The sequence below is a fragment of the Nicotiana tomentosiformis genome, chromosome 11, assembly GCF_000390325.3.
Source record: "Nicotiana tomentosiformis chromosome 11, ASM39032v3, whole genome shotgun sequence".
Classification (NCBI taxonomy): domain Eukaryota; kingdom Viridiplantae; phylum Streptophyta; class Magnoliopsida; order Solanales; family Solanaceae; genus Nicotiana; species Nicotiana tomentosiformis.
In genome coordinates this window covers 4,110,987-4,120,724 of record NC_090822.1, presented here as the reverse complement: position 1 = coordinate 4,120,724, position 9,738 = coordinate 4,110,987, and the positions used below count along the sequence as shown (strand labels likewise).

Genomic DNA, 9,738 nt, shown 5'->3' with positions numbered 1-9,738 from the left:
CCTATAACACCATACAAACTTAGTCGAGTTCTCAAATCACATCAAACAACGCTAAGACACGGATTACACCCGGATTTAAGCCTAATGAACTTCTAAACTTCCAAATTCCACAAACGACGTCAAAACCTACCAAACCACGTCCGATTGACCTAAAACTTTACACACAAGTCATATTCAACATTACGGACCTAATCCAACTTCCGGAATTGGAATACAACCACTTTATCAGAAAGTTAACCACCCTAGTCGAACTTCCCAAAAATTCTACTTTCGCCATTTCAAGCCTAAATCAGCTACATACCACAAATTCACAGTTCGAACACGTTCCTAAGTCCAAAATCACCCAACAGAGCTAACGGAACTCTATTCTGGAGTCGTTTTCACATAGTTCCGACTACGGTCAAAATCCTAAGACTTAAGCTTCTGTTTTAGGGACTACATGTCCCAAAACACTCCGAAACCAAAACAAGACCTCCTTGGAAGTCACATAAGCAAAAACAGATACAGGGAAAGCAGAAAATAGGCGATAAGGGCTATTACTCTAAAAATGACCAGTGGTTTGGAAGAGTTTCGGACGAGGTTCATATCATTTGGATCAATTTAGGCTAAGGCTGCTGATGGAAGGATCTGGTGTGATCACATCTGCGACTGGTTTTGCGCAGGTGCGATTGTCGCAGAAGAGACAAAGGAGTCGCAGAAGGGAGGCGAGATCTGGGTGAGGAAGATCGCAGAAGTTGAGATTTGGGGCGCATGTACGGATGTGCAGGTGAGAAGGGATAGAGCGTAGGATCAAGCTCTTGCATAGGTGCGGATGATGGCTCGCACCTGCGATGTCGCAAAAACGGATATTTTGTCCGCAGGTGCGATGATCGAGTTCTCAGCCGGTTCCGTAGAAACTAGGGTGTTGTCGCAGAAACGACCCCGCAGAAGCGGCTAATTTGTTCGCACAAGCGAAGATGCCTGGGCATAAGCCATATATCGAGGGTTTGGCTATTTTATTCATACTTTGAGTTGAGAGCTCAGATTTAAGCGATTTTGGAGGAAAATTTCATCACAAGGATTGGGGTAAGTATTTTATACTCGGTTTTGATTATATTTCATAATTCTATCTTCATTTTTGGTAATTGGATTATGAATTGTTAAAGAGAAATTGGGGGTTTTAGCCTAAAGTTTGATAGAGTGAGTTTTTGAGTTTTGAACATCGACTTGGAGTCGAATTTGGGTGAAACTAGTATGGGTGGACTAATAATTGAATGAATTGTCGGATTTTATAAGTTTTGTTGAGTTTCGAGGCATGTGCCAGAGGGTGGACTTTTTGGTTGATTTTGAAATTTTGATTAAAGATTCGACCTTTATCGATTGGGTTTATTTCCATTGGTATTATTTGTTGTATTTGAGTTATTTTTGGCTAGTTTCGAGCCATTCGGAGGTCGGAACGCGTGGAACGATATTTTTGGAGCATTGCCTGGCTTGCTCGATATTGAATTTGTCTTGTTCGAGGTAAGTAATAATTTTGAACTTAGTGTTGAGGGTATGAACCCTAATTATACGTGTTATGTGATTTGTTTGGAGGTGATGCACAAGTTAGGTGACAGGCATGTGGCGTGCACCGTAGAAATTGAGACTCAGTCGATTCCGTAGAGTTGTCTAGTCAATTAACTTGTATTTTTCCATGTAGTTTTCATGTGTTAGAGAAACTGAGGTGTGACTCATGTTAGAAATCATGCTTAGCAGAATACTGGTATTATTGGGACCAACTGAGGTCATTTCTTCTATCGAATTATATGTTTAAATTGTAATTTTGTACTCAGTCATATTCATTTATTGCATATCATATCTCAGTCTCTGTTGTTATTTATTAATACATTATATCATCATTTTGGGCTAGTTTCATGACATTGTGAGCCCGAAAGACTGGAGTGATTGATGACTGAGTGAAGCCGATGGCTTGATTGTGAGTGATATTTATGGGATCGGGCTACACGTCGCATCATATTTTTATTTATTTATGCCTGGACCTAGCTTATTATAGAGCTTGGGCTGAAGGAGTCCCTCCGAAGTCTGCACCCCCACAGTGAGCGCAATAGATATTATATTTGGGATGAAGTTCCCTAAGCAAGGAGTTGCCCTATATATTCACATTTACAATGGAATTCCCTAGGCATGAAGTTACCCTATACATTTATATTGAGGGATGGATCTTCTCTGGGCTAGACCTGACACGTACAGTACTGAGTGATTGAGTACTCTGAGAGTGTGAGTACATGAGTTCATCATTGAGATGCATTGCATTTGACATGCAGACTTGAGATACATGTATAAAGATGCATTTTCTCATGTTACCCGGTTTTGTTGACGTTCATGATTTCACCTGTATATTGACATGTAGGCATAGAGATGTAAATGAAACATCTTATTCATTGTAAAGGTTTTTGGAAAAATCATAGTTTTCAAACTTATTCATATATTTTTGAAGTTTTCGGTGAAAGATCTGGGATCTACTATTATACTTGAAAAGCATGCCTATTTTCTGTAATTCTGAACCAACTGAGTTATTTCTTGTACCATCTTTATTATATATTGTTATGAACTGTTGCTGGTTATTGAAGTTGGACTCTCACCCTTGTCCCATCTCGTCACTACTTTCAACCTAAGATTAGGTTTGTTACTTATTGAGTACATGGGGTCAGTTGTACTCATACTACACTTCTGGACCTTGCGTGCAGATGTAGTTGCGTACAGCGGGAGCTGGATCTGGACGGTGTATTTTATTTCAAACCAGCTTTGTAAACTCTATATCTTAGAAGCTCATAATTTGTACTACCAGTCATTAGAAAATTCTTTGTATAATAGTTCAGTTGTATTATCATTCTTTATCTTAATAAATATCATTTGAACTGGTTTATTGTTAACTGGCTCACCTATCGGGTTGAGTTAGGTGTCATCACGACTAGTTAGGTTTCGGGTCGTACCACCTTATTGTTATACTTTGGGATTAAAATTACCCCGACGTTAAATCCTTCTTCAAAACATAAAAAATAAACGTGGCACGATCTGATTGAACGTAAAAGACCCTAGCCACTTTTCATTTTGAACAACCCGACCCAACCAAATAACCCCACCCGCCCGTAGCTCTTGGAGAGGGAAAACATTATCTGAAAAATGTGAACCTCCTCGTCTCTCACTTGTTCTCACATTGAACTCCCAATATTCCGGTGGCCCTCTGGCGAATCCTCTTTCTCTATCACTTTGACGAAGCTCAGCAGATATGAGTCAACAGAATGAAATCGTACCAGCACGAGAGCATCAAACCATCGCTTATTCCCTGTGTCAGTTTTATTCTTGTCATCTTTTTTTTTTCTTATATCCATTGCAAATGTACATTAGAAAGTTATGGGTAAACAAATTCGTAAGTTAGTATTAAAAGGTTAAGAAAAAAATATGTACTGTATAAAAGAATTCCCTGCTTTCATAATAACACAGGAGTTGGTCTTTTTAGATAAATTGAATTGCACTAGCTTTCATTATAACACCTAAGAATAAAATAGTAATCTTGAATTTGTTCATATTTCAAGAAATTGCAGAACTTAATCAAGAGGTTGTGAGTTCGAGTTACCCCAAGAGTAAGGTAGGGAGTTCTTGGAGGGAGGGAGCCGACAGTCTATCGGAAACAGCCTCTCTACCCCAGGGTAGGGGTAATGTCTGCGTACACACTACCCTCCCCAGACCCCACTAGTGAGATTATACTGGGTTGTTATTATTGTTGTTGTGGAATTTAAAAATGATAGTTTTACCATGCAAAACGGAGGCAAAGAAGCCAAAATGATTGTTAATCAAGGAAACCCCTATACAAGAGAAATATTCCTCCGTGGGCACTACTGTTGAGATATTTGGTGTCTCTTTCATTCTCAATATCTTATGTTGTGAACTAGCTGACTCTCTGTGAGAGGCTGAGAGCTTATGGGCTAGAAGAAGTGAATAAGGATGAGTCAATTGGAATTATTGGGCTGAGTAAAATATTGGAGAGTTTTATTTGGGATCCAGATCCATTAGCAAATGGTTAAAAGGGGACAAGGGGTAGTGAAGAAGGATCATGCGAATTGTGATATTGAATATGTTCTCTCTCATCTCTGCTCTGCTCTGTATCACTGACTTCCTCATACCTTTCTATAACGGTTTCAGTTTCTCACCTCCTTCTTCATATCAGTTCTTCTATAGCATTTCAATTGCTATTCCTTGTAATTATGTTTATTAAGGGTAATACTACAAGTTGATTTCCTTGTGTGCGAATTGGTTATTTCACGTTTGTTACATTGGTGCTTTCATATCCAGAGGTCTCTAATGGTGGACCAAAAAGTACTCTAGGCTTTCGTCGATGACTCAATTCTTGATTCAATTCAGGAAATGAAGAATTCGCTTTCTAAGGATTTCGCCGCCGATATTCTTATGTTGTTAATGGAGCTAGTGGAGGAAAAGGCTACAACGTCCATTTCACCCCGGATCCAGCAATCCGCAGTCCGGCAGTACCTACTCTTCGCGACAACGCAGTTCCAGTGGAATTAAGGCGGTTCTGTGGTGGAAATCCGGAAGCATGGGTTTTACTAGCAGAGAGGTATTTTGAGTTTTACTCGATTGCCGACGAATTTAAACGCTATTTAACATCATCTTACATGGATGGCGAAGCTTTAGCATGGTTCCAGTGGATTTATCGGAACAAATAATTCGTCGATTGGAAGCATTTTACGGAGAAACTGAAGTTGTATTATCACCAATGGATTCCCCCTGCTTCAATAGGGTGTTCAACTGATTTCCAATTTTACTCTAATAGTTCGGAAATGTTAGCACTACCAGAGACCTATGTTAGTCCTCTAACTGCTAAGAGTCATGTTTCTAACTTCTATGAGGTTGAATCAATTTTTGAAGATGGAAACTCAGAGGCCAAGCATATGTTTAATGAAATTCCTACTAAAGGCTTTCCCAAAGAAATTGAGGAAATTTCTTCTGTTACAGCAGCGCGCCACGACACAGATGCAAATACACATATCTCTCACTTTGTAGCTGATTTGGACGATAATCACTCACCTAAGATTTTCCACAAACTGTTACATAGTTGCTTTCCCAAAGTACTCGTCGAGGCGCAATCAGATGCTCCAATCACCAATGAAGAAGCTACAGACAGCGATACCCAATAGTTTGCTAAAAGTACTCAAAGAGATACTGCCGAACAGCTGTATCACTTTGCAACTATGATTTTGGATCCTTTTTCTAGCTTGGTCCTATGTGATAAGTTTCCTATTGGTCTAACACATGTTGTACCTGTTAATTAGACTATGGTCATATGATTGATACTTGTTATTGCTGTCATACGAAGTCTTGTGCTTCTCAGTACTATGTGTATAAAGCAACAATAAGGACTATCCCATTTTATAGTTGTGTGGACAATTGGTTCGATACAGGGCAATATTTTAGGGCTGCTTCATATGCGCTTTTATTTGTTGAATCTGCAGATTTGAAACATTGAGGGATTTGCTCCATTTATCACCCAAACAAAGTTAGGCGGTGAATGTGGCGAGAGTGGAAAGTTTTTCAGTTGCTTATTAGATCAACTATCTGTATTCTTAGTGCCCGCTGCTTTTTGTGATATCGCCACACATACGAGCGTGAACAATGGAGTGAAATTATCTATATGCCAAGCTTTGGGAGGGACACAAATTTCTGTAGTGTCACATGAACATCTGGAATGAGATATGCCAACGAGAGAAGGAGGCCGCCATTCTGACGAGTGCAGTGCATTACGTAAAGTACTTCTTGAAGATGAGAATGGAAATTCTACTGGGGAATTCAATGATCAATGTATTTTGGGTCAATTTCCATTTAATTCTAATGTTTAATTCCTTATAGTAACCATTTACACAATTGCGCCGACTCTTAGTGTATGGGATCCTGGAATAAGTTTCGCGTTCTTGGCTTTAACCGATTCTACAGAGTACGTGGCGATCTTACCATTACTGGAATGTACTGGCAGGTTATGCTTCATCGCTTATTCTAACTCTAAGACTAGAGTGTGGGATACCGAACAACTATGGTTTGTGAAATCATACAATTTGCAATCTCCCTTCGCATTGTCAGTTACAAGTTTACCAAGTTTAGCTCACTTCTATATTGCTGATTGGATTTGTGTGAAGTTTCAAGCATCTCTGGCCATTGCTTTACTTGGTATATATTCTTATGCTGACACATACAAAAATTTTCTTCTGGAGAATTAATCTTGTCCAAGGATGCTATTGAGATGTCAAGAAACATCAATTGCAAGAGTACACGAGCTATTGAGTTTAATATGTGCATCCATTCTTGGCGGTGATTATATGTCAAGTTTACAACAGGTTGCTCTCCTTCTATCAGGTTGCTCTCATTCTATGAGGCTGTATATGTAACAATGTGTTTTTTGGGAAGAACTGTTATCCAAAGTTCTATTTTAAGGCACTACCAAATAATTTCTTTACCTCCAATCTGTCCTTGATGTTGCTGAAAGTTGCTATGATCCAATGTGGACAAAGAGCTATGTTAAATCGCCCCATGATTATCATTCTTCTTAAAGACACCACTACTCTTGCTGGTGGTTTGGAAAGAATTGGCCAAGAAACTCAAGTCAAGTGTGACTCTCTCCCTGCCAAGATTCTAACTTGTTGTCTTAGAATTTGTGGTGACATGGAACCAAAGGTTGTCAATACTGCAGTGGCCACCATCTCATGTCACGTTGACAAAGTTGTGATAGTTCACATATTCTCCTTTTATTTCCCAGAAGACTTATCAGTTCTTTTATGTCATTGCAATTGCTATTCCTTGTAATTCTGTTTAGTAAGGGCAATACTACAAGTGAGTTTCCTTGTGTGCTAATTGGTTATTCCACGTTTGTTACATTTCTTTCAGATGATACTGAACTTTGGATATTCAATACATGCTTACTTGGAAAAACGAGCTGAGAGCTCTCCCTTTCCACTCTCAAAGCTGAGAGCTCGGCAGCAAGATACTTGGAAAAACGAGCACCGCGAGTTTTCAGAAGCTGTAAATAAATCAGTGAATGTGTAAACAAGTCATTATACTAGCAGCAAACGACCTTTCATCATCATCCCATTTCAAAAGCTGTAAACAAATAACAAAGAAAGGTGAAGGGCTTAGGGCGGGGCAGGTTATTTGTTTCGGTCGGGTTGTTTCAAATGAAAGGTGGAGTGGATCTTTTACATTCAATCGGATCGTGCCACGTGTGATTTTTAAGTTTTGCCGAGGGATTTAACGACCAGGGGTTAATTATAATCCCAAAGTACAACGGTAAGGTTATTTTTAATAAGAAACTGAAACGGAGGATAGATATAATTTATTTTCGATAGTACAAGGAATAAGATGACCCTTATCTGAATTAAAAATATCCATAAATAATTTATATAGTCTAGTACCTTTAGTATTCACATCAATAGTAATTTATGAAAATAGTGGAGCAAGAACAACAACAAGTGATTTAAATAAAAGGAAATTGAGAGATTTTGGATTACCTAATAGATCAAGGGGTAATTTTTAAATTTTTGTTGATAGTAGAGACAAATTTGACCGAATAGTATAACGGTAGCAGTAAATTTGACCGGATAGTATAACAAAGGTTAAATGCAAACAATATCAGAAGGTAGAAATATATATTTGGCCATTTTTCCATATCCAAGTGCAGAGGCAGATCTACATGGGGCGTAGAGGGGTCACCGAAACCTGCTAGCCTCGAGAAAAATCGTGTATATATATTTCACTACTAGAAATTCGGCAAAAACTGACCAAGGTCGACCGACCAACTTTGGTCGGTCAAATAACCGGCCAAAAAACCGACCAAAGTTGGTCGGTTTTTCAAAATATTTTATTTTTTAATTTTATTTTTACGAAACTAACCAACTTTGGTCGGTTTTCTTTGGCGCAAAAATGCGGGAAACTATTTTTGAGTCCCGCGAAATTTATTTTTCAAGAAATCGACCAACTTTGGTTGGTTTTTTAATTAAAATAAATAAAAATTAATATTAAAAAAACCGACCAAAATTGGTCGGTCATTTTAAAAAACCGACCAACTTTGGTCGGTAATTTTATTTTTAATAAAATCGACCAACTTTTGTCGGTTATTTTCGTGTGAAAATATAATTAAAGAGTATAAATCAAATAAAAGGCCGTCTTAAAACAAAATGCACCAATGGTCTAGTGGTATAATACTATCCTGCCACAGTACAGACCCCGGTTCGATTCCCAGATGGTGAATCTTTTGATTACATAATCCAAATACCGACCAACTTTGGTCGGAAAAAATCGACCAACTTTGGTCGGTTTTTTTTGCAATATTTGTTTTTTGAATTTAATTAACCGACCAAAGTTGGTCCGTAATTTCCGACCAACTTTGGTCGGTATGCCTTTCCGACAACTAAAATACCGTCCACGACGTAAATGGTCACGTTTTGGACGGTTATTGGTCATTACCGATAAAAGTTGGTCGGTTTTTACCGGATTTCTAGTGGTGAATTTGTATATACGACAACAACCCCTTAAATAATTTTGATGTGTCCTTTCAAACAAAATATTGATTGCTCTGCTGGTTGAGCATGCAGCATTTATTGCCTTATTAACTACGTGACTTGGGTTTGAGACCCATTACTAGCCCTTTTTTTCATTTTATTTTTTTCCTCTTTGAATTCAAGATAAAATAGTATCATGTATTTAGTGCTTAACTTTTTTTTTTTTCTTTATCTTTTCTAAATTTATGAACAATTATTTAGCACTAGTACATAGTAGTCAACCTCTACACAAAATAGTTTGAAACTCTTTTGTGAAATATCTTTCTAGACATCCAAAAGGTAATAAAGAGACAAAAATATATCCAAGGAAATTGGAAGGGGAATAAGATATTCCATTACCAAGAAGCCAATTACCTTATTTGTCATGATTATTAAGTTTATAAGCATTACCATTATTTTTTGACATGTATAAAAATAAGTAATTCAATAAAAAAAAAATCCAAAACATTAATAAAAAAACTCCAAAAATCCTTCCGCCTTCAAGGATCAATTCGGTAAAGTAGTAGACATCCGTTGAAGATTCAACGACAGTGACTGAGACTCTGCTTGAACTGCTTAACACACCTTTAATCTTTGATCTTATTAGACTAAGTTTTTGATATTTTTGAACATCCTTTCGGTCATGGACTCAAAGTCACTAAATTTTCAAGGAGTTAGCACGTACGATTTTTCCGTTACTAGCTGACATATCTATGTCAATAGCGGTGCCCCCGCTACGCTCAAATTTCGGGTCCGCCTCTGATTACAAAATAGCCTAAAATCGACACGCCATTTGAAATGACATTAATAATGTAAGTCCAACAATACAACTCAACATACTTCATTTAAAGAACCTTGAAAACGTTTCTGCAATCCAACCTCAGTGGGTCATAGGTGAAGACGTACTAGGTAGCAGCTGGTCGTGACTTGGTATTTATATCATTCCAATATACGTGGCATATATATTAAAACACATTGATTTTTAACTTAACAATAGAAAAAAGTATGATTAGGAGTAATCACTAGATGCTGGTAAGTTTTTAACTGAGTGGACCACGACCCAAACTAGTTAAAAGAGTACCACTAATATTATTGTTGCTTATTACTATAAAGAAATGATATTTGTAATATTAAGAATAAGAGAAGTTATCTGCTAGCT

The 9,738-nt window shown here is 37.7% G+C and overlaps 1 long non-coding RNA gene across 1 annotated transcript; it reads left to right on the top strand.

Moving 5' to 3' along the window:
- The first annotated feature begins 3,142 nt into the window (after positions 1–3,142).
- On the top strand, positions 3,143–6,897 carry LOC104110264 (uncharacterized). Its single transcript, XR_689404.4, has 2 exons — positions 3,143–3,329; positions 4,402–6,897. It is a non-coding gene; the product is annotated as an uncharacterized lncRNA (long non-coding RNA).
- Positions 6,898–9,738: the final 2,841 nt, after the last annotated feature.